General features: G+C 33.3%; 1 pseudogene; it reads left to right on the plus strand.

The window, feature by feature from the left end:
* Positions 1-1,927: 1,927 nt before the first annotated feature.
* LOC114175447 lies at positions 1,928-6,229 on the plus strand (annotated as a pseudogene).
* Positions 6,230-11,488: the final 5,259 nt, after the last annotated feature.

The following is an 11,488-nucleotide window of genomic DNA, read 5'->3' on the forward strand; positions in this document are numbered from 1 at the left end:
CAACCAAAAAAAGCACAAAAAAAAACTCTGTAATTTTCTATATTAATTATATATATATATATATATATATATATATATATATATATATATATATATATATATATATATATATATATATATATATATATATATATTATATTTCTTTGCTGATAAAAAAAAGTTAAAAAAAATTGCATTCCTTAGCACAATGTAATATAAGCTAAAATTTAGATTCTTCTATTTCCCTTAAATGATTTTCTAATCCGATATAAACAAATATAATAGAAGTGTGGGGCAAAAGATTTCTAATAAACTCAAATTAAAATCAAGATGGAAAATAGTAAAAAATTTTACTATTAAAATATTATTTCTCAAATCACGCGCTATATTCAAATTTTATCTTAACTTTAAAAATCAACTACATAATACCCAAAATTCTATCAACAAAAAAATATATAACCAAAATTACAATAGAAGATTAACATGGATATGGAATAGTTTTAAATATCGTATAACGAACTAGATTAATCTAGCCTCAATAAAAGTTTGGATAATTCAGACCTTGTTATGATAACTTTGATTATAAGATTAAATTTTAAAAAGAATCCAAAGTAAAGCATAATCAATTTTAGAAGAATATAGAAGACAATAATTGAAGAAATAAGAAAGGACATAGTCCTTACAAAGAAAAATAATTATGCATAGAAAGTCATTGAATACAGAAAATAACATCATATAATTAAAAATATAAAAGTTAAACAAATGAATTGAGTTGTTACATTTTACAGTCTTGAATTCCCTTTCTCCATCAGTTATGGGGTCAGTTCGGTAGATAATAAATTGGGATGGCTGCTGTTCCTATCAAAGTGACATTTTTTTTAACCCTCACTCTTTCTTTCGTTTTTGTAAGGGCAAAAAAAATGTAAAGTGTTTAAAAAATATTTTATTTTGTATTGAATAATTTGAAAGTCTATTTTGGATTGTGAGTTTAGAATTCAAAATTATATTTAAGATTATACAATTCAAAAATTTATTTTAAATTATATATATACAATTTAAAATATATTTTTAAATACAAAAGTATATTTTAAATAATATAATGTACAAAATATTCTAAACAATATACTTAATCTCCTCTCCTTACTACATAAACAATATCATAGATGTGCATGACTTGAATTTTAAATATCCAACCAAAATTCAAATAATTGGAATGAAAATAAATCCAAATTTATATTTTCTAAATATATTTTGGATTTTTATATATCTTCTTTGTCTTTTTTTCCCTCTCTGTTACCTCTCTTTATCTTCTTTGTCTTTTTTTCCCTCGTCACCTCTCTTTCCTTTTTCTTTCTATCTTGTTATTTTCAGTACTGGTTCTCGAAAAAGGAGATTCCTAAAAAAAGAAGTTACTCACTTGATAACCCATATATATAATTTGATTATACTCTTTTTTTTTAAACTTAAAATACTAGTGTATATATATATATATATATATATATATTAAAGTTAAGTGTAAAGTGGTGATTTTTTAAAAGAAGAATGATATTTTTGACTAATAAATTTTGACAACTTTTTTTATAATTTTAAGTGATATTTTTTTTATTTTTTCATTCTTAATATTTCTAAATCACTTAAAAAATGTCACTTAATATTATAAGATAAAATTATCAAAATTTAATAGTAAAATATCATTCTTAGGTATTATACATGATTAAGTGATTTGAAGAAAGCATACGTGTTGCTTATCCAATCAATGTGATTAGCATCAAACACGTGACACACATTTTGTTGATCAACTTTTGACCACCTCTTAATTGAATGACAAAAATAGCTATCCATTCATTATTGTGGAACGATGAATTAAAAGTATTTGTGGAACAGGTTCTCACCATCTTATGCACACAAGTCACCGTAACTGTGACATTGGCAGAGACACTAACAAACCATGGCCCTGGCTTCCTATGGATTTGTCTGCCTTAGCTTCCTCAGTTTTGCAACTGCTGACACAGATTATAGGAACCTCACCGACCTCGTTGACTATGTATACCTAAATTGCTCCAAAGACACAATTGCCGGCACTGTCTTCCAATCCAACCTCAAAACGCTCCTATGGATATTATCTAATAATGCTACCACTGAAACCGGCTTCAACAAAACCACGGTGAAATATGTGACTGAATCAACAGCATTGAATGATGAACAGTGTACGCAGGATTTGTCCAGTGACGACTGTGTGGGCTGTCTCACAGATATAAATGGAAGAATTCTATATCCAAGCTGCAATATCAGGTTTCAATTATTCCCGTTTTACAGAGCTCATGCTGACCCACCTCAACGGCCTGCTCCATCATCTCTTCAAGGTAAACCACATTCCGTAATACTTCTTTTTCAGCCGTTTATTATTCCTTTTTATTTGGTTAAATTATTCAATTGGTCCCAAATTTCGTATGAAAATTTGAATTTGGTCTCTCAATTTGAAAAAGTATTAAATAGGTCCCTAATTTTGATAAGTTGTCTCAATGAGGTCCCTTCCGTTAAAATGGCAGAAACGCCGTTAAGAGCACAGTGACGTGGAAATGGTAGACGGAACTGAACAGTGAAGTGGCATATTAAATGTGGTACACGTGGAATTTTGAAATGCTTTAATAAATAATTATTTTGTGAAAACTGTGTGGAAAGTTATTAAATGCTATAATAATTTTTTTTTCCAAAAACGCTGTTGGAATTTACTAAATGCTGTAATTAAGATGTAATAAAACAGAAAGGGCTGTAATAAAACAGAAAGGGCATTGACAAAATTGGGGCTTCAGGGTTCGTCTAGGGTTTTCCTGCGTCTTTTGAAATTGGACGAAGGAGTGGTTCGCAGAAGCATCGCGAGAGTGTGGGATCTTTGTGCTGGAAAGTTAGCTTTCGAACAACTGGAATCATAGTGTTCGTAGTGGAATCATAGTGTTCTATTATCAAGGTGCTTCTTTCAACAATCCAGCGGAGGCTTGAAATCATGTTTTGTCATGCACGACCTTCTTAATGATTTGGCAAAATATATTTCTGGTGACATATGTTTCAGGTTTGGAGTTGATAGAGCAAAGAGAACATTGAAGGAAACACGCCACATTTCATTTGTTGATGACTACGGAGTATCATGTAATGAGTACGAGAATATATATGATGCAATAAGGCTATGGACATTTTTGCCTGTAACTAGGATATCTTATTGGTCTTGGTATTGTGAGACTTTGACGCTTGAGTTGATATTTAAGTTGAAGTGCTTACACGTTTTATCTTTTTGTGGTTGTGTTAACCTTAAAGAGGTACCTGAAACTATAGGCGATCTAATGCATCTCCGGTTTTTAGACCTTTCAAATACTGGAATTACAGGGCAATTCCACCATAGACCTCAGCAGTAGTGTTTTCAATTGACTTCATATTTCTCCATTTCTTCTGCCACCACAAACCTCACTGCAGTAGTCTTTTCTACATTCTTATTCCCACCACAACCCATTTCTTCAACATTCTTTATACTCAGCTTCCCATCACAACCCATTTCTTCAATTTTCAGCTTCCCACCACCTATTTCTTCAATTTTCAGCTTCCCACCACCCACTATTACAACATTTAATAACTTTCCACACAGTTTTCACAAAATAATTATTTATTAAAGCATTTCAAAATTCCACGTGTACCACATTTAATATGCCACTTCACTGTTCAGTTCCGTCTACCATTTCCACGTCACTGTACTCTTAACGCCGTTTCTGCCATTTTAACGGAAGGGACTTCATTGAGACAACTTATCAAAATTAGGGACCTATTTAACACTTTTTCAAATTAAGGGACCAAATTCAAATTTTCATACGAAATTTGGGTCTAATTGAATAATTTAACCTTTTTATTTTAATTCAATCATTATTTCCCTTCAAATTTTAAATTATCATAATTTCTGAAGTTCAGGTTTTTTTACTGGAATGGACAACTTCTCCGTTAATTAAAAAATGGAAAAGTTTAATAATAAATTACATGATAAGGACAAGTTATGTAAAGTGTAAACGATATTTAAAATAAAGTGGTCATGTATGATGATAATTTCTTAAATTAACAAAAATAAAGTCAATCATAAATGATAACGTCTCGAGATCAATACAATTATTATAGAACCGTCATCAATTATAACAATTTTAGTTTAATAAAATTACAAATAAGTCATCACAACATAAATCATCTTCATACACAACAATTTTATTTTAGATGGCGTCCAAGCACGACATGTCCTATCATATAATTTAATTTGTTAATGGATAGTGATATTTTGAGATACAAAATTTTAATAAATTTTGATAAATTATTTTTTAAATAAAAAAGATATTATTTTATTACTTTATTTTGATTAAAAAATAAAAAAATTAATCTATTTAATTCTATTTATAAAAATTTTGTCAAGAAAGTTTCTGAAAAAAAAAATTCAGTTTGGAGGTGAAAACCACTTTATCGATATATTACGACTTGTCATTATTAATTATTCTTACTAATTTGTGTGATTAACTTATGTTGATTGTTTTGCAGAAAAGCAAAAAGGCCAGTCTCGTACAACGATTTTTATTATTGTACCGACGATTATTTTGCTCACCCTATCTTTATGCTACTATTTGATAAACTACTATTTGACGAAGAGAAAAAGAAGAAAAAATGTTAAAACAATTCTTAGAGAACAATGTAAGTACTAAGAAAAATATGTAAAATCTATGCATTTTAAGTTATATGAAATTTATTCATTTAAATTAATTAATTCATATATATTTGATACAGTTGGTCATGAAAGTGTGGCTTTAGAACCATTACAATTCAAGTTAACTCTAATTGAGGCCGCAACCAACAACTTTTCACATGAGAATAGAATTGGTAGAGGTGGATTTGGAGAAGTTTACAAGGTAAGAATTGTATCATGTACTTACAACATCCTGGTTATTGTTCACATGAATAATGATTTTTTTTCTTTTAGGGTGTTCTTGATGGAAGACAAATAGCAGTAAAATGACTTTCAATAAGTTCTAGACAAGGAGAAAATGAGTTCAAAAATGAAGTTTTATCGATAGCTAAACTTCAGCACATAAATCTTGTGGAATTTATTGGCTTTTGTCTTGAAGAATACGATAAAATACTAATTTATGAATATGTTCCAAACAAGAGTCTTGATTACTTTTTATTTGGTATGACACTTGAATACCTTAATTTATGTTTAGCAAACTCGATTTATACACTCTAAAATATGATTCACTTTTATGTTTATCAATTAAACTTGCATATTCCCAAAGATCAAAGTTGTTAAGTTGGTATCAATGTTACAATATTATAGGTGGCATTGCTCGTGGAATTCTTTATTTACATGAACATTCTACACTCAAAGTCATACATCGAGATCTTAAGCCTAGTAACATTTTATTAGATGAAAATATGATTTCAAAAATTTCAAATTTTGGTTTGGTTAGAATTGTTGAAATAAATCAAGATCAAGGGAGTACACTCAATGTCGCCGGAACATAGTAAGTCTGGAACAATATTATTTCTTTATATTTTAGTTTCTTTACATCTTTGCAAAATATCGTTTTTACTAAACTAACATTTTCTTTTGTAGTGGTTATATGTCTCCAAAATATTTAATCCTTGGACGATTTTCTAACAAATCAGATGTTTTTAGTTTTGGAGTTATGGTTCTTGAGATCATTACTGGTAAAAAGAATGCAAGTTCGTATGAATCCAATCGAATTGCTTGTGGCCTCTTAAACTGTGAGTATATTATTAAAAATTGTAATTTGGTTTATATGTATTATACTTAATTTCTTGTATGTTACATTTCTAATTATTATTGGAATTGATTCAATTAAAAGTTATGTACTCACTTGAATTTTAATTTGAAAAATTATTATAGGTTTGGAGGCAATGGAATGATCATGCAACACTTGACCTACTAGACCCAAGTATTAAAGAAAATGTTTCCGAAATTGAAGTGAATAGATGCATTCAAATTGGTTTATTAAGTGTTCAACCAAATTCCAATGCTAGACCAACAATGGCAACAATTGTTTCATATATTAGCAGTTACTTAATTGAATTGCCAAGTCCCCGAGAACTTGCATTTGGTAGAATGGATCGACAAGGACTTTTGCAAGAATCAAGTTCTAGTCAATCTATGATTGGTTCAGCTCCATTCTCTATTAATGAAATTTTCATGAGTGAATTTCTTCCTAGGTAAAAAATTGTTGGGTATTGGGCTCCCTTCCTATGTGGAGAAAAGGCCCAAAACTTGAAAAGTCCATGTCTCATTTAACCTAGTGGAGAGGGGACTATAAAATAAAGAGAGAGGCAGAACAATAGAGTCAGAACACACTGAAAGCCCTAACACATAGAGGGAGAGATAGAGGGAAAATTCTGTTCACGTTTTTCACAGAGTTGTCACAGTAGAATCGGCGTTGCGGATTCGTTCACCGTTGGATCGGGCTGAAATTTTTACATCAGGTTCGGAACTCATTTTTCTTCGTTCTGACCGGTCGGATCTTTGATACGAGATCTGAGTTGGGAGATATTAATTTCTCACTGCAGCAGTGATATTATAGGTTTTCCTCTCTTGTTCTTCTCTATTTTGAAAGCTTTGTTGCTTTGTTATTTGGTTGGGTGTTGGCACTAATTTGTTCTATTGATTGAGACTCTTTTGTACTCTTGTTGATCATAGTGGAGCTATTTCTTTGGTCTGGACGACTCGTGGTTTTTACCCTTGATTTGAGGGGTTTTCCACGTTAAAAATCTTGGTGCCTTTATTTGTGCTTTTGGTGATTTATTATTGCTGCTCTTTGATTATTGCTCCTCATAGATTCTTGCAAGTTAGGGGAAATTATATCCGCTGCATTCTCTGGTATATTGTTTGTGTTATTGTTTTCCCCATCAGAGTGGCATCGGAGCTCTTGGTTGGGCTATATTTACTTGTTTGAATGATGGAGGCAAATGCAAAGATGGTTGCTTTGAATGGTACAAATTATCATTTGTGGAAGGGCAAGATGAAAGATTTATTATTTGTCAAGAAATTGCATCTTCCGGTCTTTACTACACAGAAGCCAGATTCTATGTCTGAAGAAGAATGGGACTTTGAGCACCAACAGGTATGTGGTTTTATTCGACAATACGTTGAAGATAATGTTTATAATCATATTGCTAATGAGACACATGCCAGAGCTTTGTGGGAGAAGATTGAGTCTTTGTATGCTTCTAAGTCGGGTAATAATAAATTGTATTTGTTAAATTGCTTGATGAATTTGAGGTATAGGGAGAATTCTTCTATTTTTGATCACTTAAATGAGTTTCAAGGGCTCCTAGATCAATTGTCAGGAATGGGCATAAAGTTTGATGACGAAGTTATGGGATTATGGTTGCTTAATACTCTACCAAAGTCTTGGGAGGTATTTCGGGTTTCAATTACGAACTCTGCCTCGAATGGTGTTGTTTCTTTTCAGATGGCAAAAAGCGGTGCTCTTAATGAAGAGATAAGAAGGAAGGCACATGGTTCTTCATCTCAGTCTGAGATGCTTGTTACAGAAGCTAGGGGAGAAGTCAGAAAAAGGAACATAAAGGTGGTAGAGAGAAGAGTAGGAGCAAGTCCAAGTCAAGATACAAGAATTTAGAGTGCCATTTTTGTCATAAAACTGGGCACATTCAGAAATATTGTTTTAAGTGGAAAAAGGAGAACAGAGACAAGAAGGGCAAACAGAGAGAGAATGACCATGATGATGATGATCATGTCACTACTGCTACAGATGATGATCTTGTTCTTCTTCGTGACTTTGAGTCCGTTAATCTTGTATCTGATGAGAGCATGTGAATTATTGATAGTGGTGCTACACTGCATGTTACACCTAGGAAGGAGTTCTTCACATCTTACACTTCTGGTGATTTTGGAGTGTTGAAGATGGGTAATGATGGTGAGTCTAAAGTGATTGGTGTTGGTGATGTTTGCATGCAAACCAACATGGGAGTGCAGTTGTTGCTTAAAGGAGTCAAACATGCTCCGGATGTCCGTTTTAATTTAATCTTTGTGCAGTTGCTTGATGATTGTGGTTATGACAATCACTTTGGTTCTAGTAAATGGAAGCTCACTAAAGGTAACTTGGTTATGGCCAGAGGGGAGAAACAATCTAAATTGTACTAGACTAAAGCTTTGGTTGCTAAAGACAATGTGAATGCTATGTATATGGAGGCATCTTTGTGGCACCAGAGGCTTGGTCATATAAGTGAAAAAGGGCTTAACTGCTTAGCTAAAAAGGATGTGCTTATGGGATTGAGAAATGCAGAATTGGAGAAATGTTCTCATTGCATGGCTGGTAAACAAACCAGAGTATCTTTTAAGAAGCATATTCCCTCAAGGAAGTCAGAATTGCTTGAATTGGTGCATTATGATGTTTGTGGCCCATTAAAGGTAAAGTCATTTAGTGGTGCACTTTACTTTGTTACTTTTATTGATGATTGTTCCAGGAAGCTATGGGTCTATGCTCTTTAGCGGAAAGATCAAGTACTTGAAAAGTTCAAGGAATTTCATGCTATGGTTGAGAGGCAATCAGGCAAGAAGCTGAAATGCACCCGTAGTGATAATGGTGGTGAGTACCGTGGACCTTTTGATGTTTATTGCAAGCAGCATGGTATTAGACACGAGAAGACTCCCCCTAAAACTCCTCAGTTGAATGGTCTAGCAGAGAGGATGAATAAGACCTTGGTTGAAAGGGTTACATGTATGCTTTCGGAAGCAAAGTTGCCTAAGCACTTTTGGGGAGAGGCATTGCTTGCAGCTGTGCATGTTATTAATCTCAGTCCCGCAGTTGCTTTGAATACTGAGGTGCCAGACAAAATTTGGTTTGGTAAGAATGTTAGCTATGATCATTTGCGTGTCTTTGGTTGCAGGGCATTTGTTCATGTTCCTAAGGATGAAAGATCCAAGTTAGATAAAAAGACAAGGCAATGTATCTTTATTGGCTATGGTGAGGATGAATTTGGCTACAGGTTTTATGATCCTGTTGAGAAGAAGCTTATTAGAAGCCGTGATGTACAATTCATGGAAGACCAGACCATTGAAGACATTGATAAGGTGGAGAAGACCACACCCGAGAAAGATAGTAATCTCATTGATGGTAATCCGATGAGGTTGCCCGCTCACAATTTGGAGAATGTTGAAACGGAAGCTCAAGACAATGAGCAACATGGTGATGTTGATGATCAACAGTTTGGAAGTGGAGTAGAGGTTCCAATTGATGATGCTCAAAAGGAACATGATGTTGATGATGATCTTGGTGATATACCTGAATCACCTCAAGTCCAACTCAGGAGGTCTAATAGACAGAAACAACCTTCTACAAGGTATTCTTGTGATGAGTACATAACCTTGACTGACGGTGGAGAACCTGAGTGTTTTGAAGAGGCAAAGTTCATTGTTATTACTGAAGCATGCAAGGAGTTGTTATGGTTGAAGAAATTCTTGCAGGAGCTTGGTTTTAGGCAAGATAACTATTCATTGTTCGTTGATAGCCAAAGTGTTATCCATCTTGGTAAGAATCCAACTTTTCATTCTAGATCCAAACATATTGATGTGAGGTATCATTGGATACGTGATGCCTTGGATGCTAAGTTGTTCGAGTTGGAAAAAGTTCATACAGATGATAATGGTGCTGATATGATGACTAAAGCATTGCCAAAAGGGAAGTTTGAAGTTTGTTGTGAGATCGCCGGTTTGGCGGTTATCTCCACATAGTTGTGAGGGGGAGATTTGTTGGGTATTGGGCTCCCTTCCTATGTGGAGAAAAGGCCCAAAACTTGAGAAGCCCATGTCTCATTTAACCTAGTGGAGAGGGGGCTATAAAATAAAGAGAGAGGCAGAACAATAGAGTCAGAACACACTGAAAGCCCTAACACATAGAGGGAGAGGTAGAGGGAAAATTTTGTTCACATTTTTCACAAAGCTGTCACAGTAGAATCGACGCTGCGGATTCGTTCACCGTTGGATCGGGCTGAAATTTTTACAGCAGGTTCGAAACTCATTGCTCTTCATTCGGACTGGTCGGATCTTTGATACGAGATCTGAGTTGGGAGATATGAATTTCGCACTGCAGCAGTGATATTATAGGTTTTCCTCTCTTGTTCTTCTCTATTTTGAAAGCTTTGTTGCTTTGTTATTTGGTTGGGTGTTGGCACTAATTTGTTCTATTGATTGAGACTCTTTTGTACTCTTGTTGATCATAATGGAGCTATTTCTTTGGTCTGGACGACTCGTGGTTTTTACCCTTGATTTGAGGGGTTTTCCACGTTAAAAATCTCGGTGCCTTTATTTGTGCTTTTGGTGATTTATAATTGCTACTCTTTGATTATTGCTCCTCATAGATTCTTGCAAGTTAGGGGAAATTATATCCGCTGCATTCTCTGGTATATTGTTTGTGTTATTGTTTTCCTCATCAAAAATAATTTTCCTTTCAAGAGCTCTTGCGTAAAACTTATTATGTATACAAGAATGCATACATTTTTGTTTGGTTTAATTAGTAATTTGGTTTTCTTCTTAGGCCTATGATTCACTAAGGTCCCTTTATTTTCTTTTTTGACTCAATTGAATGATAATATTTGTTAGAGTTAATTCGGTCTCTTTTGTTAAATTGACGTTAACGTTGTTTAGAAGTATCATATGTCAAAATTTGGTTCTGTTTTTTTTTTCTCTCCCTCTACCTTTCTCACCTCCCACCACCTTCCTCTACACCTACTTCACTTCCCACTAGGGATGGCAACAGGGCGGGACGAAAATGAGTTTCGCTATCCCATACCATCCCTATCGAAAAAAATTAATCCACATAACCAAATCCAATGAGTATCAAATTTTTGTCTCATCCCCATCCCCACCGAGTAACGAGTATATACTTGTACTCGTTTTCCTACTGTTTTAATATTAATTAATTAACTTGTATAAAATAATAAAAAATTGTAGCAAAAAACATAATATTATCAAATATTCAATATTAAGAGGACAATTGTTTCTTTGATATAAAATATTTATAAATAATTTATATTATAATTGTATACATTTCAAATTAGAATACAAATAAAATTTCATAAAAACCAAAACATATGTTAAATTTGCAAACATTAATGAATTCTAGTTGATAATTTTTGTTAAGGCTTAATTACTCGGAACATACCCAGCTTGGTTCCAAAATTTCAAAATGGTACCTATTTTTAAGTTTGCTTCAATTTAGTACCCAAATTCGAAATTGTACATCAATGTAGTACACTCCGTTAAGTTTTTGCAAACACCGTTTAATAGTACATTGATGCACAATTTCAAATTTGGGTACTAAATTGAACGGGACGAGTATTTTGGCAGGTATGGGGACGGGGACGTGATGGATATGTACATCCCCATACCCAATTGAAAAAGTTGGAGATTCTCCGTCAAAACAGGAACGGATTCAAACAATACCTACGGGGCAAGTTT

This window comes from Vigna unguiculata, chromosome 3, assembly GCF_004118075.2.
Source record: "Vigna unguiculata cultivar IT97K-499-35 chromosome 3, ASM411807v1, whole genome shotgun sequence".
NCBI lineage: Eukaryota > Viridiplantae > Streptophyta > Magnoliopsida > Fabales > Fabaceae > Vigna > Vigna unguiculata.